Genomic DNA, 26,303 nt, shown 5'->3' on the forward strand with positions numbered 1-26,303 from the left:
GCGTGGTGGCTCATGCCTGGAATCCCAGCACTTTGAGAGGTCAAGCAGGCAGATCATGAGGTCAGGAGATCCAGATCATCCTGGCCAACATGGTGAAACCCCAGCTCTACTAAAAATATAAAAATTAGCTGGACGTGGTGGCGTACACCTGTAATCCTAGCTACTCGGGAGGCTGAGGCAGGAGAATCATTTGAACCGGGGAGTCAGAGGTTGCAGTGAGCTGGGATCGTGCCACTGCACTCCAGCCTGGCGACAGAGAGAGACTCCGTCTCAAAAAAAAAAAAGAAAAAAAGAAAAGAAAAGAAAGGTGAATAAGCACAGAGTGATCATCCCAATTAAGATTCTAATATATAAATCTTAGTTTAAAACCAGTCTTGCCTTGAAAAAGTTATTTACAACTTTTTAATGGAATATACAAATGAGAAGGACTCAAAGATCCTTCATTTGAAGACTGAGATTTTCATTTTAAAGTAACATGTCAAAAAATGCATGAAGTTTCTTCAAGCACTGACTGTTGATACCTTGCAGACACTGAGCCACTGTGAGTGTATGCTGTGAGCATACACTCACAGCACCAAAGGAAACTGTCCACATGAAGTATTTCTTCTTCTTCTTCAGCATGAAGTTGAACTTTTTAAGAAGACTTTAATATGAATTAGTTGTATTTTGAAATTAAATATCAATTTATACCAATTTTTCATTTGATGAATTTTTTCATAAGTAGCTTTATATGAGGATGCTTATTACATGGGTAAAAAAAACTTTAGATTTTGTTCACTGTATCAGAATAATTTAAATAACTCAGAACAATTTAAAAGTTATATTGACTTATCTCACAATATATTATTTCCCAGGTTTGGTTGGAAGATCTTCAAGAATACGTCACTGGGTCAGGGGCCGGGGGTATGGTTAATGGATACAAAAAAAAATTAGAAAGAATGAGTAAGACCTATTTGATTGTACAACAGGGTGACTATAGTCAATAATAACATAATTGTACATCTTAAGTAACTATAAGAGTGTAATTGGATTGTTTGTAACACAAAGCATAAATGCTTGGGAGAATGGATACCACGTTCTCCCTGATGTGATTATTACACATTGCATACCTGTGTGAAAATATCTCATGTACCCCACAAATGTATATGCCTACTATACACCCACTAAAGTTAACATTAGAAAATTTAAAATTATAAAAAGAAATAAGAAAAAAGAATACATCAATGATAAAAATATCAGAATTATTATATTTATCTCTATTGAAGCACTGACTATGCGTGAGCTAAGCATGGACCAACCAAGCCTGGATCTCCTAAGTCCTTTGAGATGCACAGAATCTATTCTACTAAATCTAAACAAGAGAGAGTAAATACTGTCAGGGCAACAAAGCTTGCCCTGAATCCAAAAATGACCTTATAATTGCTAACAGCTGTAGTTTGCGACCCCATTTTCCTTGAGGGTTATTTTCTCCCTTTTCTTTCCAGTCTTGAAGTAGAATTTAGATCTTCAATATACTTCTGCTGTTATGAAAACTTTATTAAACCTTGACATTCTTATTAGGTTAAAGATTCACACTATTTTACATTTATCCAGGTTTTGTAGGAAACCTCATATTTAGTAACAGATGCTATATATTATTATAGTATTAGCCACTTGCTTTAAGAGCCCAAGTTCTGTGATTTGATTTCCTTCCTCTGAATCCTATTCTGTCACTTCCTAGATAGATGGCTTTAGCAATTTGTTTAACTTTCCTGAGTCTCCATTTGCTCACTTAAGGTAGTAACTAATCTTTTATTATTATTATTATTATTATTATTACTATTATTATTATTATTTAGTAATTTCTTTTGAGACAGGGTCTTACTCTGTCTCCCAGGTTGGAGTGCAGTGGTGCAATCACAGTCACTGCAGCCTCAACCTCCCAGGCTCAAGTGATCCTCCCTCTTCAGCTTCCCAAGTAGCTGGAACTGTAGGCATGAGCCACCACACCTGGCTTATTCTTATCTTTTCAAGAAACTGTGTTGGACAGGCTGGTCTTAAACTCCTGATTTCTAGCAGTCTTCCCACCTCATCCTCCAAAAGTGCTGGGATTACAGGCATGAACCATCATGCTGGGTCATAACTAACTCTTAACAGCTGTTATGAATGAGATAATACTTAGTGTCTGACACATAATAAACAGGAAATAAATACCAATTATTAAAAACATTCTGTGCAGCAATTAAGTTATATTATAGATCTTTTGTAAAGTTTCACTGAATCACAGAAATGTTAACCAATTGAATCCAAAGGCCTGAATATTTTGGAAGTGTTAAGAGAATCCAATTCTCAGTTCAGAAGAGAGTGAAATCAGCACAGGAGTGACAGACTGCCTTACTAGGGGAGATCATTGAGGAAGAGAGACAAGAAAAAGCAAAACAGCAGCCTGAAGACAGGAAGACAATTCCAGGCTGTACTTAGAGTGATATAAAATATGGAGTACAATATTAAAAACTTTAATAATAGGAACATGAAAGAGGGAAAGCAATACTGATTTAGGGATGGTTGGTAGTAGAGCACATAAAAGCAAAAACAGATTTATATTAATGCCATCAAATGATAGCTGTCTATCAAGCATTTAGGAATTGAGAAGTTAAAGAAACTGGTCAGATTACTAGGAAAATTTCCAAGACAAAAGTAGGACCTGAGTTTTTCTTCAAGGTGAGGTAAGAATTCAATAAGGAGCTATTAAAATGGAATTCCTGGGAGACAGAGTTGGATGAGTGGCAGCAGAGAAGGCACCGTACCCAGCGTATCAGACATTCCAGTCTAGTGAGCTAGGAAGATTCAGGAAAAGACAAAAGATAAGATTGGCAAATTCAGGGAGAATCTGTATTGAGAAATTATCCTAATACAAGGAGCTTTCTGCTTATTCTATGGGTGAAGTGGAGCCATTCAATGATGTATACCTGCTTGGCTGTTTTGCTTTTAACTGAAGAGTGATATTATCCAAAGTGAGCCACTTATAAAGCAGTTGCAGAAATTCAGGCATGACTTGAAAAGATGCAGGACTTGAATAGAATGAAATAAGAATGTAAAGAAAATGCCTGATGAAATAGCATTTTCTTTAAGAATGTCAAAATCAGTGAGTGAGTGATGTCTTAAAGTTTTCTCAGTTAGACTTGATGGGATCATGGTGACAGTATGACAAGCTAAAATCCATGCGTAGTGTTGAAACTAAGGGAAGGTTAACGAGAAATTGTCCCCAAGCTTTAAATATGCCCATCTAACATCATGGAATTACTAATGGCCAATTCAATGCCTGTCTTTTGATGATGCGGTTTCAATTTTCTCTATGTCTGCAGGGAAAAAGGGATAAGGAGATAAAGCGAATTTTCTTCTAAAAATCTACTTTTTCGCATTTTTTTTTAGACTCAGACAGTGCTACCACAAAATTAATGATTTCTTTACCAACTGCATTTGCTTCATTTTTTTCCCCAAAGCCCTCCAGGCTACTTCTCTGGAGAGTACACAAAGTTTCCACAGCGCTATTTTTGTAATCTAAAGCAGTTGTGCTTTCAGGCCTGATGCTACAACTGTAATTTTAATTTATCAACCTGCCAGTCAGTGAAATGCTGTAAAAACATTTGAAAGCTTAAACCCATCATTTATTTCTGCACCTGTCAATGACACTTTTCTGTACTTGTCAAAATCATTTAAACTGCACTATGATGGCATATACAATATCACCAATAAATTGGGTAATCAATCATGTATGTGCGTATTTTGACAGTGGTGTGTTGAATTCATGGGCTCCTGGATGCATTTTTAAGAAGTAGGAGCTCATTACTGTTCAATAGTAAAATATAGTAGAGTCATCAAAAAGAGTCTCCCTCAGTCTTTTACAATTAAAAAAATGGCTTAAGAAACAGAGCGGCTGATTGTGCCTGAAATGGCTTTTATTTCTTCAGCAAAATGTTCTCCTTGGGGAAAAGGAAGCAATTGCAGGTTATAGCAGGCAGCAATATAGTGTTACATGGAGGGAGGAAAATGTATAGGATCATTAAATAGATTTATTTAAGTTCTGCTTATAAAGAAAGCAGTGGTGCAGTACTTTATAGCTGATGATATTTCAAAAGAGTGTTATCAGCACTTCCACCACTATCTAATTTGTTCATATAATAAAGCGTCACATTAAACCCAATATCACAATTCATATCAGTTTTACTTCAAAAATTGGTATCGTTATATATCATAGGCAACCCCACCCCAAAAAAATTTTGATGAGATCTTTCATCACAATAAATTACAGAATTTAAAAAGTGGAATTTAAAAATTAGAGAGCGAGAAAACCTGTTCAATCATTAAATCCACTCAACCTAATAACAAACTTGATGTCATTTAGGCTGTTTCTAAGATAAAATGTTGTCAAAATTGTAATTTGAATAATATTCTCTAAATAATCTAACTGTACCCTCTGAACTCTTGGTTGTAGCAATCCTCACCATTTATTTATTTTTAAAAAGCAAGTCTTATGAGAAACCCTTTAAAATCTATGAAGGATTTATGACCACTTCATAGCATGCAACTCTAAATTAGACAAACTAATTTGTAGACATCAAATATTTCTACATAAGAAAATGAATCAGTAAACTTGACATGCATAAGCTCTCACTCATGGGAAAGAACTAACCTTAAGTGATGTTTCAGAATCACATTTAAAACCAACAAAGCTTTGGGAGGTGTATTAATGTACACAGCCAGCACTGTTTCCTTATTGTTACCAGTACTGTTTTCAAGGAACATGAATTTTGTTTTGTTTTGTTTTGTTTTTTTTAATTTTACTCTAAGTTCTGGGATACATGTGCTGAACATGCAGCTTTGTCACATAGGTATACATGTGCGATGATAGTTTGTTTCACCTATCAACCTGTCATGTAGGTTTTAAGTCCCGCATGCAGCAGGTATGTCCTAATGGTCCTAATGGTCTCCCTCCCCTTTCCCGTTACTCCCTGACAGGCCCCGGGGTGAGATGTTCCCCTCCCTGTGTCCATGTGTTCTCATTGGAATATGAGTTTTTTAAGGTGTCAAGCCACATTGGAAAGGGTAATCATATAGTCAGACTGTTGAAAGATATATTTACTGAATGTGTATATGAATAAAATAGAAATGGTGGCTAAGGTTAGATGTCATATGTAAAATCAACACTGCACGAGGAGAGTTGTTATTGCTTCAATTTAAAATAAGATCTTAGTTTCATATACTTTTAATATCAGTCCTGAAAATAATCACTAAAAATAATGCAAAATAAGTGCTTTGATTTCACTCGGCTACCTTCAACTCATCTCAAAGGAAGCTAATTAAGCTTACTTGAAGAGAACTCATTTCTCTTTGTTTTAGCTCCATTAAATATACTGAAGACTGAATTTTCAATTAAATAATACTTGATTATCTAAATATTTTTTGGCAGTTTAAACAGCATTTATTTCAGACAGTTCAAAGTATTGACTATCCTTTATTTTGTGTTCTTCAATGAATCTTTACTGATTCTCATAAAGACAAAATAGATATCATCACTCATTTAATACTGAATAAGTGAGATACAGAGACATGATGATATCTCCATAAATAAACACAGAATATTGGTAGCCATTTTGGAATGGAGTCCAGTCTGGGACTTTTGCTTACAAAGCTGGCAATTTCATGTATCTTAACACCTCATGTTTTCTTCTGAGTTTCACCTGCACTTGAATGTCTAAATAATAGCTTTAATTATTCAGGAAAATAATCTTATATGTAAAAAGTTATTTATTGCTTTTAGAGCCATTGTGAATCCCAGATTTGCACTATAAAAGTGCTAGCAAAAGTTTTAAAGCCTCATTTCCCAATCACATTCTGTTCATCCAGCCAGGAATGACTGATCTTTATTTCATCAATCTCAAAATGTGACCTTTTCAACGCTTTTAATGACATTTTCAAAGTACAGACATGCTTTTTGATTCAAAAGGATTTTCTACTTTATTCTGCAGAACAAGTCAGCTATCACAGTATAATCAATAGCTGCCAACTATTAGCAAAAGCCACACATCACTTATACTTTAAGAGCTTATCAGGAAGAAAAAATGCATTGAGTGGCTATATTTTGGCATGCTAACTAAGGTAGATATTAAAATGAAAAGTCGATCCTCAAATGTTTCATGTTTTTAGAAACCTTATTTCCTTAGTAAAAATTTCACTAGATCACATTCAAAATATACCATTAGAAGCTGCTGGCCACATTCAACTTCAAAATGAAATAATGTGCCTGTAGTTTTATTCAGTGTTAGGCAACCAACTACTGTTTCCCCTTAGCTTCAATGAAAAGCATATAAAAGATGAAACACTTGTTGAGACATTTCTTCCAGATATTGGCTAAATTATCATATCATGCAAGTGGTATTTCAGTTAAGTGTATATTATAGCCCAACTGGATACTAAGAGTCTTGAAAGCCTTTTTAAAAGTGAGGTTCTCTAGAGAAGTTATTTGAAAGATGTGTTCTGTAAATCATGGGCCTTTGATTATCCAGCCCATGGCAGGCTAAGCACTCCAAATTCCCATATAAAGCCACCAAGTCACAAATTAAGGGATTGCCCAATAAATCAAAGCGTTCATTCCTAATTTTCTTAAGTTGCCAGGTTTTCGTTTGAAGCTCTTGAGAAAGGATTTGATAGCATTGCTGCCCTTTCTGTGAAGAATAGCTGTCTAATTTCATTAAGTGCATCAATTCAACATTTGAAGGGCACTGTGTATGTGCAAAATATTATATGATAATAATGTCAGTTGCTGTTCTAAACTAGCCTGCTAGACAGGGATAGTTTCCTACTGTTGTGATTAAAAATTGAGCTTTCCTTCCATATTACAAGGATAACAACACCAAATCATCATTGACAGGGAATTTAGTGAAATATTTAGACATTTATTTTGGCAATGTAAGATGAAGAGTAGTATCAAAATCATTTAGACTTGACTAACAATGTGTCTTCAAAAAATTATGCAATGCACATTGTTTTTAAAAGCATTGTTAATTGCCTAACAGTACCCACCAAACTACAAATCAGGGGTTAAAAACAGGAAGTAGATCTTATGATGCCATTTCATTCTAATCAAGACTTTATTTCCAGTATCTTTATTGTTATTTTTGAATATCAATTCAGTTATATTTAGATAAAATTTATTCAGTGCAAAATTCCATTTACGTTATATTGGTAGGTGCAAAGCAAGATGCGAGGTGCACTGAACTGCTGCTTCATCTCATAGTGGATTCAGTAAAGCAGTGCCAATCAATGAATTGTTTTTACCATTTCATTTCAGAAAGCAGGAGTAAGCATTTTAAAATGTATAGCATGTTTATATGGCTATGATATCGAAATGTATGATTTTGTACAAAAGTATCAGACTGTGATAGATTGGAAATATTTCAAATAAAAAATAAAAATTTGGTTCTTTACCCCAATAAGCCAGGAAGCCCTAGACAAGACTATACCTTTGCCTTTGGGGAGGTTGTAATCTAATGAACAGGACAAAACAAGTAAGTTGGTGTCTATAATATAAGGCATTGCTTGGGAATTCTAATCTGCTGAAGAAGATAAAATAAAAATGAACAGATATCTGTAACATAAGTCATTCCTTGAAGACTCTTGAAAGAGAGGAAATAAAAGGTTGTGGGACTAAGTGGTAAATAATGGCACACAAAGCCAGGTGGGTTTAGTTTCTTTTTGGAAATAGGTAGTAGCACCATTCGTCTTTAAAGAGACACTGGATGACGTGCCTGGAAAATTAAACAATGACTATATCAAGGGAGACTAGAAAGCCCTGAATATGTTTTAACTTTTCTTCAACTCCCCTCTCCCTTTCTCACCCCTCCCACCTCTGCCTTCTTCTCTTACTTTCTCTCTCTCCTCCTTGACCCCTCTTTATTTTCCTCTCACTCTCATTCTTTTCTTCTCTCTTCCTCTCTCCTCACATTCGCTCCTTGTCCTACTTCTTCCCTCTACTTCTTTATCTCTCCCTATTCCTTCTTTCAGCTTCTCTATATTTTTTCTTCATTTTAAAAAATGCATGCCTTCCATCAGAAGAGAATACCTCAAAATATTGAGGCATCTGTGACAAACCCACCGCCAACATCATATTGAACAGACAAAAACTGGAAACATTCCCCGTAACACCTGGAACAAGACAAGTATGCCCACTCTGAGCACTGCCATTCAACAAGGTACTAGAAGTGCTAGCCACAGCAATCAGTCAAGAGAAAAAAATACAAGTCATACATATAGGAAAATAAACTATCTCTCTTCACAGATGACATGATTTTACACGTAGAATGCCCTAAAGATTCCACCTAAAGTCTCCTGCAACTGATATACCACTTCAGTAAAGTTTCAGCCTACAAAATCAGTGTACAAAAATCAGTAGCATTTCTATATACCAAAAATGTTCAATTTGAGAACCAAATCAAGAATGCAATCCCATTTACAATAGCTGCAAAAAAAAAAAATAAGTAAGTAAACCAAGGAATGCATCTAACCAAGGAGGTGAGAGATCTGTACAAGGAGAACTACAAAACACTGTTCAAAGAAATCATACATGACGCAAACAAATGGAAAAACATTCTATGGCTCATGAATTGGAAAAAATCAATATCTTTAAAATGGCCAGACTGCCCAAAGCAACCTATAGATCCAACACTATTCCTGTCAAACTACCAACATTATTTTTCTCAGAACTAGAAAAAGCTGTTTTAAAATTCAAAGGAAACCAAAAAAAGAGCCTGAATATCCAAAACAATCCTAAGTAAAAAGAACAAAACCAGAGGCATTACATTACCCAACTTCAAACTACACTATAAGGCTACAATAACCAAAACAGCATGGTACTGGTACAAAAACAGACAATAGACCCATGGAACAGAATGGAGAACCTGGAAATAAAGCCGCACACCTACAGCTATCTGATCTTTGACAAAGTCAACAAAAATAAGTGATGGGGAATGGACTGCCTATTCAATAAATGGTGTTGGGATAGGTGGCTAACCATATGCAGAAGAATGAATCTGGACCCCTACTTTTCACCATATACAAAAATTAACTCAAATTGGATTAAATATTTAAATATAAGACCTCAAACTATAAGAATCTTAGAAAATGCCATTCTGGACAACAGCCTTGGGAAAGAATTCATGGCTAAGTTCCCAAAAGCAATCACAATGAAAACAAAAATTGAGAAGTGGGGCCTAATGAAACGCAAGAGCTTCTGCATGCAAGAGAAACTATCAAGGAAGTAGACAGACAACCTACAGAATGGGAGCAAAATATTCACAAACTATATATCTGACACAATTCTAATATCCAGAATCTATAAGGCACTTAAATCATCAAGCAGAAAAACAAATAACCCCATTAAAAAGAAGGCAAAGGACATGAACAGACATTTCTCAAAAGAAGACATACAGGCAGCCAACAAACATATGAGTAAATGGTCATCATCACTAATCTTCAGAGAAATGCAGATCAAAACCACAATGAAATACCATCTCACTGCAGTCAGAATGGCTATTATTAAAAAAATCAAAAAACAAAACAAAAAAAATCAAAAAACACAGAGGTTGGCAAGGCTGTGGAGAAAAGGGAACACTCATACACTGTTGGTGGGAATGTAAATTAGTTCAACCACTGTGGAAAGCAGTCCGGAGATTTTTCAAAGAACTTAAAATAGAACTACCATTCAACCCAGCAATCCCATTACGGGGTACATATCCAAAAGTAAACAAAGTGTTCTACCAAAAAGACACACGCACTTGCATGTTTATCACAGCACTATTTACAATAGCAAAGACATGACCAGGTGCGGTGGCTCACACCTGTAATCCCAGCAATTTGGAAGGCCGAGGCAGGCAGATCACCTGAGGTCAGGAGTTCAAGCCCAGCCTGGCCAACATGGTGAAACCCCATCTCTACTAAAAATACAAAAATTAGCTGGGCGTGGTGGTGCGTGACTGTAATTCCCAGCTTCTTGGGAGGCCAAGGCAGGAGAACTGCTTGAACCCAGGAAGCAGAGGTTGCAGTGAGTCAAGATTGTGTCACTGCACTCCAGCCTGGGAGATAAAGCAAGATCCATCTCAAAAAACAAAAATATAGCAAAGACATGGCATCAACCTAAGTGTCCATCAATAGTGGGCTGGAAAAAGAAAACGTGGTACACATACACCATGGAATACTACATAGACATTAAAAATAATAAAATTATGTCCTTTGCAGCAACATGGATGTAGCTGGAGGTCATTATCCAAAGTCAATTAATGCAGGAACAAAAAACAAATATATTGAATGTTCTTACTTATAACAAGGGGCTAAACATTGGCTACTCATGAACATAAAGATGGCACCAGCAGAACCTAGGAACTACTAGAGGGGGAAAGGGAGGGAGGGTGGAAGTTTGAAAAACTGTTGGGTACCATGCTCACTATCTAGGTGATGGGATCAATCATACTCCAAATCTCAGCATCTACAATACACCCAAGTAACAAAACTACACATGTATCCCCTGAATCTGAAAAAAAAAATGCATGCCTTCAACAAGGAGCTTTCTTTGCTTTGCAATAGAGCTCACTATTGGAAGGAAAATTAATGTATGTGAAATGTTTGCTGGGTATCAGAAATAACATAAGTTCCTAATACTCCAGCCTGTTCTCTTGCTCTTGCTTTGCAGTTGAAAATAAAATTTTACCAGTAGCTTAATGAAAAATTTAAAATACTAGGGTATACCAAAAATGTCATCATTTTTTAATATTAGGCCAGTGTGAGACTGCTCTCTATTTGGGAATTAGCAGTTTATCATCTCTGAGGAAATTAGTCATCCCAAAAGACAATCAAATGTTGACATTTGACATGCACAATAAACTATTGGACCCTTCATCATCATGCTCCAATGAGGCTCACCAGTCAATAAGCCCTGCCCACATGTACATCTACAGACTCATCCACACACCCACCCACACACATACGCCCAAACACACCCCCACCCCCTCCACACACACACACACACACACTCACAAAGCTGACAGCCAGGTTTTTGATGCCTTGCCCTGAAATATAACCTAATCAACAAGGAAAGAATCACCAGACATTTGAGGAAATACTCTAACATGGAAGAAAATCCCAGAGAAAATCAGATTTCCACAGAAATAGGGGAAATATAGAGAGTACAAAACTAAACAAAAATACTAAAAAACTCATAATTAATGCCCCTAGAAATAGGAAAATGTATCTACATTTAAAAGTATTACTTAAAAGAATATATGAAGAACAAGAAAAATCTTCTTAGAAATTAAAAACCTTATAGCAGAAACGAAAAATTTAATAACAGTTTGAAATATGAACTTAAAAGATCAAAAAGATAAACAGATAGAAAATAGTGAAGAAAAGGTTTTTAAACAATCAGACCCTTGCTCCAGGGGTTCAATATCAAGCTAATAGTGTTTTCACAAAGAGAAAACTTAGAGGACAACATTATTCAATCAGAATACAAGAAAATATCCTAAAACTGAAAGATACGAGTTTTCCAATAAAATATGCTTAGCACAATAAATGAAAGATGACCCAAACTAAAACAGTTTACTGTATATAAAACCTTAAATGTCTAAATAGAGGAATAAAAGCCACATACAAAGACAGAGTGAGAATAACATCAAATTTTTCAAGATTAGAACGTGCAGACAATAGAAGAATGCCTTTAAATGTCTTTTGATCACATGAATAGGCTTATTGTAATATGGAATGCTCAAGATTAGTGCCAGTAAAGTATCTAATTCTGACTTCAACTTTTAAAATAATTAAAATCAATAAAATCAAAACAGGATAGTTACCAGAATAATAGTGCCATTATAACCACATTAAAAAGAAAAGCTTCCATCAAAATTTTACGGTATGACAAATCCAGTACAATATATTTTATTAAATATCGCATTCCAGTCAATTTTGTAATATTCCATTTTTTGATGAAAATGTTATTCAGAAGAGAGGCTTCAGATAAAAAGAAAAATTGAAGTAGAAATACATACTTTGAGATTTCCCAATTTTACCATTAAAAAGTACCTTAGATGTCCTGCAATAATTGTTCATAGGTATCTTTAACAAATGAAAAATTATTAATATATTTCACAGATAAGCCACTTGGTACTTTTTATTGACATAGAACTATATAAACTTTTAGTAAAACATTTAAATTGTTTTACTTTGAATCTCCTCACATTTTGTAAGTTAGTTTTCATTTCTTCTGCTTCTTTAAAAGGCGTGGCCAGGTTGTTTGTCCATAATAGGATCAACAAATGTTGGACTGCACTATATTTGTATAATAACTAATTTATCCAACTTAATATGTGGGAAATTATACCTCTCTGTGTATTTAGATATGTTTATTTGAAACAAAAATAATTAATTTTATGCATGTGATAAGAAACAGCCTATTAAATGTATACCTTTTTAAAAATAAGCAGCACAGATAGCAGATACAGAACTCTTTACTGTCAGTACTCTTGACTCCCAAGAAATGAAGCCACACTCTAGAAAAATGCAATGCAAGAAAAGATTCAAGTTATCCCTTTGGGTAAAAATCATCCCCTTAATAATATTCATTTGTAATCTAAATTCACAGCATATCCCATCAGCCCAAGGTAATCTTCTAAAATGTCATTATACTTGCAGTATTATAATTTTTTTTCAGGCCAGTATTTATGGAGGTCACTGGGCTACGGCAACAAAACATTTGAACTCCAGGGAGAGTATAGCTTTGTAGCATTAGCTCCTTTGATAATTGTCTTTCTAAAAAGATTTTTACTTTAGAAAATTCTGACATATGTAGTTTTCTTCAGATCCAATGTATCCAAATGTTTTGTAAAAACCAACATTTTGTGGTAGACATTCAAGGGTAATCTTATAACAGTTCAGTTTCTTGCTTAGCAAAGTACAAGTTGATAACAATTTGCCAAGCTGTCTTCCTCTGCATTCATTACTAACAACATCTACTCTTTCTCTCTTAGCACAGGAAAGGATGAATTTATGTTCTACTATCAGAGTTGCCATGGCAACACTGTCACTGAGTCACATCTTCCACAACTGTAACATGATGAACCCCAGATTTCTTTGTATGCTCAAAACACTTTATACATTATCAAGGTTGACAACTCCAGTGGCAGTTCGCTGACCTACTACCTTAAAAAAAAAACCCTAGGTTAGTTGTATTAGTCCATTTTCATACTGCTATGAAGAAACACCCGAGACTGGGTAATTTATAAAGAGAAAGAGTTTTAATGGACTCACAGTTCCATGTGGCTGGGGAGGCCTCACAATCATGGCAGAAGGTGAAGGAGGAACATGGCACATCTTATGTGGTGGCAGGCGAGAGAGCATGTGCAGGGGAACTGTCCTTTATAAAGCCATCAGATCTCATGGGACTTATTCACTATCATGGGAATAGTACAGGACAAAACCCACTCCCATGATTCAGTTACCTCCCACTGGCTCCCTACCATGACATGCAGGGATTATGGGAGCTACAACTCAAGATGAGATTTAGGTGGAGACACAGCCAAACCATATCATCAGTAGACAAAGAGGCCTTAAACCAAGCCTTCTGCGAGATGTGTTGGTGAAATAACTGGAGCATATATAGCTGTATTCTGATTCCAGTCCACTTCTTTAAGTAGACTTGGGTCAAACAGGAGTTTCATGAGGTTTCATCTTTCCAGTAAGTCTGTCTGATAAACCTGAGGCAGGCCCACCATGGCCCTCAGAACACCAGGTCCCACTCTCACTTCCCAACCCCCAGCCCCTCCTCAGTGCCTTTAAAATTTTGAAGGAAGATTATTTCCAGCCGGAAGACCTAGACAATCAATCAAACCAAACACACTGTCAATCAAGTACGAAGACTTTTAAAAGATACAGGTGACTCTTGTTATTTGTGGAAGTTATATTCTGTAAAGTCACAGCAAACACTGAGTTAGCAAATACTGAACCATTGCTCCTAGCAGAAATATCGGACTAGATTCCTATGAGCCTCTGGTCACAACATTTTTGCCAAGCAATCAGTACATAAACTTGCTGTTTGTGTGTTTCTGTTTAAAGACTCCATGTCTTTAATGTATGTTATATCAATATGTGATGTTGATTCATTAACATCAAACTCACAGCCAGCAGCACAACTCATGCCTGAAGGAAGCTCATCTAAAGAAGCTCACATATTTTCTCTATAAGACACATCACAGCTTTTCAGCACTATACTGGGGGGGGGGGGGTGCATTTTAAGCTGCAAAATCACCAAGAAAAAGCACAAAAACGTGAAAAATGAGGCACTAAATAAATCATAACATAGATGCTTATTTACAGTATGAACTGAAACAAAGAGGCAGTGTCACCTCATTGGACCTCATCTAGGAACATGTAACTCAAAATGTTTACCCTCTATGCATGTTTCTGAATGATCATAAAAACCCTGCGAGTATTAATTAGGAGGTCACAAACAAATTTTGCAAAGTTGCAAATATAGAATCCATGAATAATGAGAATCAACTGTATTTTCAGAAATATAATTATTCACAAGCTATTTCTAAGAAATCTAAAGGTTGTTTCACCAAAATTATCGAACTAACAAAAAAAATGGTGGGGTTGTCTAACACAAAAGGGAAGGAAGTCCCCAAGGTGGCTGGTGAAGAGAAGTACCAAGATGACAGCTTTGTAGCAGACCCAAAGAGAACCAGTCTGGGTTGCAGCAGGACAATGGAATGCTCCAGGAAGAATGAAAAAAGTAGACCATTATAAGTGCCAAGTAAACAATGATTGTACAAGAAGGAAATATAATCATTGCACAGTATGTTCCTCAGCTGTAAATAATATTTATGTGGTTATATCAATATAAACATTGAATATTGACCTAACCAAACAAAAAAGAATTAATGAGGAAAAAAAAATGGAAGTTGGCAAACAAATTCTTCAGAACAAGTAAACAGAGCAATATTTTGAGGGCTCTTCAAAGAGGACTCACTTTTGAGTATAAGGTTTTTTTCTAGAAACTAAAGAATATTAGATAAAATGTTTTCTTAATAATATTCAGAAGGAAAGTACCTCTAAGAAACATTTATAGATTATAATAAGAAGAGATTAATTTGGAAAATATCAGTTAACTAAGACACCAGATTCAACACAATGCCCCATTTGAAGCAGTAAATTAAAGATTTGATATTACAGAGGAAAAGAAGGTCAATAAATGATATTAAGGAAAATTAACAAATATTCCATGAGAAAAATAGAGGAAAAGTGGCAAAAATGAGAACAAAAGAAAAAATGCGATGAAACACCATTGAGTTTAATCTGTAAATAATAGCCATTGCCAAAGATGACAATTTTATAGAACATGAGTCAATAATAAAAAGTAAAATATATAATTCATTTATTTTTCTAAATGAAGCATTTAGAATTTGAAATGTAAAGAAATCTATAGGAATCCATAAATTTAAAAAGAGACTAACTTTAAGACAAAAGATAAAATCGAACTCATTTTTCTCTGTGATGTGCTGCTGTGAAGATAATCGTGGAGAATTTTTGCAGGAAAGGATTGTTAACACAAGAACTCTGTGTTCAGCTACGTCATTTTTTATGTGTGAAGATGCCAGAAAGACATCAACAGAAAATTTATGGTGTATCATGTACCAATCCCAGATAAAATTCTAGAAGGGTAGTCACTCACCTGGTTTTGTCTATCCTGAACAGCAGCATGTTAAGGATCAACCTGTTTTACAAACATATGTTTAACAAATATTTAGTCATGTTCTTTAACTGGGAACTTTATGGAAGGGATAAAGTGATTCACTGAAAATGACTATGTAGAAAAATAATCAGGGAGGGGGAAAATTTGACATTTAAAAAATACAGCTGGTAAAATAGTGATGAGATTTTTAAAAAATTTTGAATAATAGTAAGAGGAGGGAGACTATCTCTTCTACAAATTCATGATTTAGGGATAAAAATTGACATTAATCAGTGGGGAAAAAAATAGAAACCATAACAATAAGTCATGTTCACACAAAAAGATCATAATTGACAAAGAGTGCAAATCAGTTCTTTTTTGCTTCTATAATATTTGTATGAAATACTGATTTTGGATAGTATGTGTCCAGTGCAGTGTGAGCTTGTAACAAAAAGACAATAGAGGACATGTATAAATAGCTAGATATTTTGGGAAAATGGGCAGTGCAGAAAATCAAGTGCATGTGCCTAGCGGAGTGACAATGTTTAGTATAAAAAGATTTGCTAAAATCTTCAATATTTTAAAATAATAATGGTGATAGCCAGTGATGGTGAACATTTTTTCATGTGTTTTTTGGCTGCATAAATGTCTTCTTTTGAGAAGTGTCTGTTCATGTCCTTCGCCCACTTTTCAATGGGGTTGTTTGTTTTTTTCTTGTAAATTTGTTGGAGTTCATTGTAGATTGTGGATATTAGCCCTTTGTCAGATGAGTAGGTTGCGAAAATTTTCTCCCATTTTGTAGGTTGCCTGTTCACTCTGATGGTAGTTTCTTTTACTGTGCAGAAGGTCTTTAGTTTAATGAGATCCCATTTGTCAATTTTGGCTTCTGTTGCCATTGCTTTTGGTGTTTTAGACATGAAGTCCTTGCCCATGCCTATGTCCTGAATGGTAATGCCTAGGTTTTCTTCCAGGGTTTTTATGGTTTTAGGTCTAACGTTTAAGTCTCTAATCCATCTCGAATTAATTTTTGTATAAGGTGTAAGGAAGGGATCCAGTTTCAGCTTTCTACATATGGCTAGCCAGTTTTCCCAGCACCATTTATTAAATAGGGAATCATTTCCCCACTGCTTGTTTTTCTCAGGTTTGTCAAAGATCAGATAGTTGTAGATATGTGGCGTTATTTCTGAGGGCTCTGTTCTGTTCTATTGATCTATATCTCTGTTTTGGTACCAGTACCATGATGTTTTGGTTACTGTAGCCTTGTAGTATGGATTGAAGTCGGGTAGCGTGATGCCTCCAGCTTTGTTCTTTTGGCTTAGGATTGACTTGGTGATGCAGGCTCTTTTTTGGTTCCATATGAACTTTAAAGTAGTTTTTTCCAATTCTGTGAAGAAAGTCATTGGTAGCTTGATGGGGATGGCATTGAATCTATAAATTACCTTGGGCAGTATGGCCATTTTCACGATATTGATTCTTTGCAAATCAAAACCACAATGAGATACCATCTCACACCAGTTAGAATGGCAATCATTAAAAAGTCAGGAAACAACAGGTGCTGGAGAGGATGTGGAGAAATAGGAACACTTTTACACTGTTGCTGGGACTGTAAACTAGTTCAACCATTGTGGAAGTCAGTGTGGCGATTCCTCAGGGATCTAGAACTAGAAATACCACTTGACCCAGCCATCCCATTACTGGGTATATACCCAAAGAACTATAAATCATGCTGCTATAAAGACACATGCACACGTATGTTTATTGCGGCGCTATTCACAATAGCAAAGACTTGGAACCAACCCAAATGTCCAACAACGATAGACTGGATTAAGAAAATGTGGCACATATACACCATGGAATACTATGCAACCATAAAAAATGATGAGTTCATGTCCTTTGTAGGGACATAGATGAAATTGGAAATCATCATTCTCAGTAAACTATTGCAAGAACAAAAAACCAAACACCGCATGTTCTCACTCATAGGTGGGAATTGAACAGTGAGAACACATGGACACAGGAAAGGGGACATCACACTCTGGGGACTGTTGTGAGGTGTGGGGAGGGGGAAGGGATAGCATTAGGAGATATACCTAATGCTAAATGACGAGTTAATGGGTGCAGCACACCATCATGGCACATGTATACATATGTAACTAACCTGCACATTGTGCACTTGTACCCTAAAAGTTAAAGTAGAATAATAATAAAATAAAATAAAATAAATAATAATGGTGATAAAAAGCTGTGCTCTCATTTTAATTTGAATACTTTTACTGTTTTAGGCTGAATTAATATTCCCCACTTGTTTTTGCTACAGTCTATTGTGTTTAAGTAGTTTTCTTATTACTATTTTACTTCAAATATATTGTAAGAAATGCCTCTTAAATTTTATCAAATGTCTCTTTAGTATTTACAGATAAAATCTGTAATCTCTTTTAATTTGTTTTTGTTCCAGATTATGTTGATAGATTTCCAGACCTGAAACTGATATTAATGACCTCTTTCTGGTTTACTTTGGCTTATAGGTTGCTCTTTTTCTAATGAGATTAGGTCTGAGTTCTTTTCTTTTTCATCTTTTTTCTTTAAGGATGAAGGCATCTAAAGCTGTAGATTTTTCTGAGTCAAGTATTCACTGTGTCTCACAGGTTTTGGAAAAAGCATTCTTTTTATTTACTTCTTTCTAGAGAATATGAAGTGCAATTTTTCTTTTTTGACTTCGCATCAGTTTGGTTGGGGAGAGTCAAAGAAACTGAACTAGTACTAAGGGAAAGTGAGCCATATTTAGGGTACCAGCTTTTGAAAATCTGTAGGTGGATATCTAAATGTTACATTTTAACAATGGAACTTAATTTTAATGAAATTATGAAACTTTAACTTGAAAAATATCGCAGAACTATATAATGCTATAATGCATTAATCCTCTTCTCTAAAAAGAATCCCCAACAAATAGTTTTCAGGCTCTTGTGGCGTATGTATCTGTGTGTTATATTACAACATACAATGTTGTGTCATGGTATTTTCCATTTTACAATTCTATTCTTTTTTAAAACATACTAGAAGCTCGAGGTATTTGGTATTCATTATCTTATTTCTTTGTTAAATTTAGCAGTAACATTCTTCCTTATAATTACTACCCTTTAATACTTATTCTGCCTTCTGGGGACACAATGAAGAAATTCAATTTCTTCCACTCGACAGGCTTTCAAATATTTAAAGTTAGGCACCTTTCTTCCCAAAGGCTGTCTTCTCTAGCCCAAACATCCTTATTTAATTCAATTATTTTTTATATAGGGTCACTGTCTTGAGACTTTTTGCCATCCTAATTTCCTTCATCTATATGGATCCTAGTTGGTCAAAATTATTCTAAAAGTGCACTGACACATACTAAACTAAATATTTCCAGTGATGGCTCAAAATGAAAGTCCAATGGAATTATTACCCTTTTTTTATAGACACTAAAAATCATTTAATGCCAATTAAGATTTCATTATCTGGCCGGGTGCGGTGGCTCATGCCTGTAATCCCAGCACTTTGGGAGGCCAAGGCGGGTAGATCATTTGAGGTCAGGAGTTTGAAACCAAGCCTGGCCAACATGATGAAACCCTGTCTCTACTAAAAATACAAAAATTAGCCAGGCGTAGTGGCACACACCTGTAGTCCCAGCTACTCAGGAGGCTGAGGCAGGAGAATCGCTTGAACCCAGGAGGCGGAGGTTGCAGTGAACTGAGATTGCGCCATTACACTCACTCCAGCCTGGGTCACAGAGCACGACTTCATCTCAAAAAAAAAAAAAAAAAAAAAAAAAAAAAAAGAAAGATTTCATTATCTTTGTGGCTTAATATTGAGATTGCAATTGACAAAAACACTCAAGTATTTCTTATAGCAATATTTGGGAAGCCATAGACAAGGCAGTCTATGCTATGAACTTTGATTATATTGATGCCTTGGTTCTCTCATATATAAAGTCAAGATAATATTAATACTAACTCATAGAATTTTGAAGACAATGAAATTATTTGATATATGTAAAGCATTTAGAATAGTGGCTGATAAATGTTAAGCCTTCAGTAAATGTTAACTGTTAACATGATTATAATTATTATCGTCTGTTTTGACATCATTCTCCAACATTTTTAAAAGCTAGTCTCCACCCTAAAGAGCTTGTGTAGTTGATACATTTGCCCTTGAAGGAAAACTTTGAAAAAATCATTTTAATTCAATATGTTAAATCATAAAAATATCAACTGCATGAACTATGAAAAACATTTACTTGTAAATGAACAAGTGTACTCTTCGACTACGTGTCACATGTGGTTATTCTCAACAAACATGGAATACAAAAACACAAAACATGTAAAATACAACCCAGCCTAAACTGGGTTGTGTCAGTCAGGATCTGCAAAAGAATATTGGAATAGAAAGTGCTTGGAACAGCTACTACCTCTGTGGCTGAAGGAGAGTACTCAAGGGAAAAATGAAGTTGAAGAGAGCCTCTCTCCCCAGGGTTGAGATGCAAATCTCACTGGAGAAGATGTGTTTGCAGCTGACTGGAGGTCAGAGAAGTCTATGAGGATGTTAGTGGACTGGAGGTGATGAGTAGGAAACCTCTGCTGAGATGCCCATGGTTATCACTGGGCCTCTGACAAGCTGCTGGTAGCTGTGCCAGAGAATAAGAAGAAAAGCACCTGGAAAAAGAAGCTCCTTCTTCTTCTTCCATGCCTTGCCGTTTTCCTCCAGCACCCTGTACTGCCAAACTTTAACACTGTGTCAGCAGGCAAAGGAGGAAGTCCAGCTCCATTATTACAAAGCAAGCGCAAAAAAAGGGTAGATTTAGAGCTGACCAGCAATAAATTGATAGAAGGAAGAAAGATCTAACCCAATATAGCAATTGTAATGCTCTAAACATTCTAATATCAATATTCAGGTATTTGAAAATTCTAATGAAAACACTTTACTTTTCTACAGAAAGTAAATACTATAGCAGAAAGTTCCACAAATGTGTAACATTCAATTTAAAAAAATATCTTTGGGTGACTAAAACACCTTGCCTTTTCAGAGCTTATGATCTAGTGAGATAGACTCATAAACAGTCAAATACAATATAATACGTTTAGATAGAAGTGTGCTTAAGAAGCTGTAAGAATGAGACCTGAACATTAATGACTACATTGAACAGTTAAAACAAAGAGATGGATCATACTCTACAGGATTTTGACATGAGTCGTCCTGGAATATTTTACCCTGAAAACTTCAGTGTCAAGAAATTCAGTTAAATTAGATTAAGTTCAAAGAAGAGAGACGGTGATGATTAATGGAAGGGAAAGACTGGCTTGTGAGGGGAAAGGCTAACAAAAATAAATCTATACAGATTAGCTAAGTGACAAGAGAAGCAGAGAGCTGACAAGCATGAGTTGGATGTAAATTCAAAAAAGCTATAATCAAAGAATAGCACAGAAAGTGGAATTTAGTCTAATTCAACAAACTTTATAATGGAGGAAGATGTGGAGCTTGATTTAGGCCTTTAAGAATGAACATATTGGCCAGGCATGGTGGCTCACGCCTGTAATCCCAGCACTTTGGCAGGCCGAGGTGAGCGGATCACCTGAGGTCAAGAGTTCGAGACCAGCCTCACCATGGAGAAACCCTGTCTCTACTAAAAAAAAAAATACAAAATTAGCTGGGCGTGGTGGTGCATGCCTGTAATCCCAGCTACTCGGGAGGCTGAGGCAGGAGAATTGCTTGAACCTGGGAGGCGGAGGTTGCGATGAGCCAAGATCATGCCATTGCACTCCAGCCTGGGCAACAAGAGCAAAACTCCATCTGAAAAAAAAGAAAAAGGAATGGACATACTTCCAGCAGAAATAATATACCACATATGTTGATGGATGGAGAGTGTAACAGGGAACCTTTTGTTGAGCCATCAGTTGAGCTAATGCAAAAGATTGTGTCAAGATACAAGAATGTCTCTGCCTGAGAGCAAGGAGATTTTTTTTTTTTTTTTTTTTTTTTTTTGCACCAGAGTAGAGCCAGACAGAGCGTAGGTGCTGAGAAATGCTGATGGATTAAAAGAGTAATTGAATGAATAGTGAAAGAATGTCAGAGAAAGGAGCTACATTTTGGAGAGTCCTGAATGTTGAAGAGATCTGTATGTTACCTTGTAAGCCATGGGGACTAATTGAAGGGTTTTATGCTGTTGCTGTTATTTTTATTTAAGTATGCTTCCTAAAAGACACAGTAGAGAGAAAAGTAACAACATACCCCATTCAAAGTGATAATTCCAAAATCAGAAACCCTGTGTTACTAGCCAAAAGAAAGAAAAATAATAGGTTTTTTTCTTCCTCCTTTTCTCATTTCCAAAATTTACTCTTCCTACATTCTGTCACTGGTCTATCAATTAAAGTAATCATCCTTTAAATGTGTGAGACAGTAAACTTGACTCACAGCAAGCAAAGAATGAGAACTTTCTTAAGTTAGGTGGATTATTTTAATCTTTAGACGTTCTTAGCCATTTTCTCTTCCTCAGGTGACAGGTTCTGATTCACCAGTAGCAAGGAACTCTATGAAGATATCATAATTATTTAGGTCCCGTTAGGTTTCTCCTCACTTTCTCCCCCATTACAAAGGTCCTTGAAAATAAATTGAATATTTCATCAATGAAACTTAGACTAAGTAGCTTATTTCACTGTTTTCAAATTTCATATATATGTGTGCATATGTATTGGTGACATACACCAAAGTAAATGTACAAATTTATATATATTCCCTAAAGTGAAATGAACAGATTTTTGTTCACAATATTATATTGGCAAAGTTTATAAATTTGTTTAACTTTAGATACTCTGACAGCTAGAAACCTACACCAACATTTTATGATGAATTAGAAGCAGGATCCTGTAGATACATCTAAGGATACTTCTGATGTCACCTTATCCACGGGGAAGTATGCTCTGGAAATTCAGCCAGTTAGTTGAATTATATCCTGCATTATTTTTACATTATATCTTCTGCATTCAAACTTCTAGAACTAACCATGGGTATTCTGAAGAATAGCCGCGCCAAAGAGAGAGAATAATCTCCATAAAACATATTGTTCATACTTCTTCCACATTTTTCTACCACCAGATTTCTTGATCATCTAGAAAGACCTACCCTTTGAATATTCACTTTTCAAGTCCCTACTCTTTGCAAGGTCCAGTTCAAATGCCAGCTCTTTCATGAAGCCATGTTTGATCCTTGTGTCTCACTCACCACATCCTATTTCCCCTGATTATAAGCTCTCATAGAAGTTCTTATTTCAGATTGACAGTTATCAAATTCTGCCTCAACTTACGGTCATCTGTGTATTTGTCTAATCTCTTATACTTAGATTGAAATTCCTTGAGGTTAGAAGTCATGTTTTACTGAGAATGTTATTCACAACTCCTAGTATTGCACCTGACTTACAAATAAGAACTCAATAATTGATTATTCAATTTAATATAGGAAGCCAGTTATAGCAATTGAGAAGGCTCTAGTAGTAGTTATTTTTGGCAAGATGTTTGCTAAGAACACATTAAAATGTTTCCTACTTGTGCTAGGGAATTTATTAATATTCTTAAGATTATATTTTAATGAAATTCGGTGAGGGAAAATAAAAAGAAATACTTTGGGTATTAGCCTACTCATATGAAACTGGCTTTATGAATTCAAAGGGATTAGATAAAATTGATTACATATATTGTAAAACCCAATGAGCTGTGATTCTTCTATAAATGAAAAAGTTTAAATGAAATTTCAGGAAAGTTACTTGGTCCTCATTTAATCTTCAGTAATAAAAGAAACAGTGTGGATGTATGGCTCTAAGCAATTACTTTAGCAATTCTGATTCCCCATTACATCTTGAGAGAATGTGAATGTGAATGATTAAGGAAACACTGAGAAGTAGGATAAAATTAGTAAAGGTGTACTGGATTTTTAAATAAACAATATGAAATATTTGTTTGCACTAAACATTCAAAACCATCGTTTCATTTTTCTAGAAGGTCAAATACCTGCCATAAGCCAATGGTTATGCTTCCAAGTAATAGAAACCTCAGCATTTCCTTGGTTGAGTTTCATCCTAGACAGTCCCTAAACTTCTAATTTATTATCATTTTTGTTTTCAGTTACCTAAGAACAAAATTGTCATACTAAACTATTAAAGTGAGAGTGGCAAAAGTTCTTCTCTTAAAAGCCAAAATAGATCATCCCATAAGGATCACAGTACCACTCTCAGTTTATGAGGGAGAAAAGGGATGTGGGGCAGGGATTTTTCTGAACTGAAAAACCAACTCTTCTTAGCAATACAGTTCTAGGATACATAAAATTTTTTAAAAAACTGAATATGACTCCTCACAATGCTATCTTTTGGTGGGTGATTTCAAATAGAGGTTCACTCAGAAAGAAAAAGGGGATTTTTATGAAAGAGATAGAAACAGGAAAGAGAGAAAAGGATCCCCTCCCCCACAAAAAAGGACTGAGGAGGGTGGCAGGAACACTGGGGAAACAATAGCTAGCATGAATCCGACTTGCCCTGGTGTGATCTTTGAATCTCTTTGAATCTCTTTCTCTTTCTTGGAAATCCAGCTTGATTTTATAGCTTATGACCTGAGCCAACTACTGCCATGACATTTCTGCTAAAAGCCCAAACCATTAAGACAAAAGCAGTCTTGACATGATTACCAAGACAGGTCTGTTTGTGCATTTCATTTTATTTTTAACTTTGACAGATAAAATTGAGTTTATGATGGCAGGCAGTGGAACTTGAGAATCAAACAATTCAGAATACTTAGCTATAACTGGTTCTTGTAAATACATCTTAGCAGTCAAGATTAAACAAAAAATAAGCAGGCTGGACAAGATAATTTAAGCAGCAACTGAAAAAAATAAAAATGAATTTTCTTTTCTTGTGTGCTTTTAAATTTCCAGAAGGCTTTTAAATTATCGAAGTATTTACTGAAGGTATGAGACACGTAAGTGGAAATCATTACTGTCTTCTATATTAATAACGCCTTTATAATTGATGAGTGTGTCATATTTTCTTCTTGCAATTAAACTCTGCTGTCTGAGATTACAGCATAAAAAAGAGTCTCCGAAAAAGATTATAAAAACAATTTGGGGGTGGGGGGTGGAGCCAAGATGGCCAAATAGGAACAGCTCTAGTCTACAGCTCCCAGCATGAGCAACACAGAAGACGGGTGATTTCTGCATTTCCACCTGAGGTACCGGGTTCTTCTCACTGGGGAGTGTCGGAAAGTGGGTGCAGGACAGTGGGTGCAGTGCACTGAGTGTGAGCCGAAGCAGGGTGAGGCATCACCTCCCCCGGGAAGTGCAAGGGTCAGGGAATTCCCTTTCCTAGTCAAAGAAAGGGGTGACAGATGGCACTTGGAAAATCGGGTCACTCCCACCCTAATACTGCACTTTGCCAATGGTCTTAGCAAACGGCACACCAGGAGATTATATCCTGCACCTGGCTCGGAGGGTCCTAAGCCCACGGAGCCTCGCTCATTGCTAGCACAGCAGTCTGAGATCAAACTGCAAGGGGGCAGCGAAGCTGGGCGAGGGGAGCCCGCCATTGCCCAGGCTTCAGTAGGTAAACAAAGCAGCCAGGAAGCTCGAACTGGGTGGAGCCCACCACAGCTCAAGGAGGCCTGCCTGCCTCTGTAGACTCCACATCTGGGGGCAGGGCACAGACAAACAAGAGGCAGCAGAATCATCTGCAGACTTAAATGTCCCTGTCTGACAGCTTTGAAGAGAGCAGTGGTTCTCCCAGCATGCAGCTGGACATCTGAGAACGGAAAGACTGCCTCCTCAAGTGGATCCCTGACCCCTGAGTAGCCTAACTGGGAGGCACTGCCCAGTAGGGGCAGACTGACACCTCACACGGCCGGGTACTCCTCTGAGACAAAACTTCCAGAGGAACGATCAGGCAGCAATGCTTGCTGCTCACCAATATCTGCTGTTCTGCAGCCACCACTGCTGATACCCAGGCAAACAGGGTCTGGAGTGGACCTCCAGCAAACTCCAACAGACCTGCAGCTGAGGGTCCTGACTGTTAGAAGGAAAACAAACAAACAGAAAGGACATCCACACCAAAACCCCATCTGTACGTCACCATCATCAAAGACCAAAGATAGATAAAACCACAAAGATGGGGAAAAAACAGAGCAGAAAAACTGGAAACTCTAAAAATCAGAGCACCTCTCCTCCTCCAAAGGAATGCAGCTCCTCACAGCAACGGAACAAAGCTGGACAGAGAATGACTTTGACGAGTTGAAAGAATAAGGCTTCAGACGATCAAACTACTCTGAGCTAAAGGAGGAAGTTTGAACCCATGGCAAAGAAGTTAAAAACCTTGAAAAAAAATGAGAAAAATGGCTAACTAGAATAACCAATGCAGAGAAGTCCTTAAAGGACCTGATGGAGCTGAAAACCAAGGCACGAGAATTACGTGACGAATGTACAAGCCTCAGTAGCCGATTCGATCAACCGGAAGAAAGGGTATCAGTGATGGAAGATCAAATGAATGAAA

The 26,303-nt window shown here is 36.2% G+C and overlaps 1 protein-coding gene and 1 pseudogene across 9 annotated transcripts in view; one reads left to right on the forward strand and one right to left on the reverse strand.

Annotated features, from left to right (window-relative positions):
• The window catches only part of RALYL (RALY RNA binding protein like), a 722,957-nt gene that overhangs the window by 614,308 nt on the left and 82,346 nt on the right, over positions 1-26,303 (forward strand). The gene's annotated exons all lie outside the window — the stretch shown is intronic.
• On the reverse strand, positions 12,847-13,752 carry LOC129042654 (glucosamine 6-phosphate N-acetyltransferase-like; annotated as a pseudogene).

Source organism: Pongo pygmaeus, chromosome 7, assembly GCF_028885625.2.
Source record: "Pongo pygmaeus isolate AG05252 chromosome 7, NHGRI_mPonPyg2-v2.0_pri, whole genome shotgun sequence".
In the NCBI taxonomy this organism is placed as follows: Eukaryota; Metazoa; Chordata; class Mammalia; order Primates; family Hominidae; genus Pongo; species Pongo pygmaeus.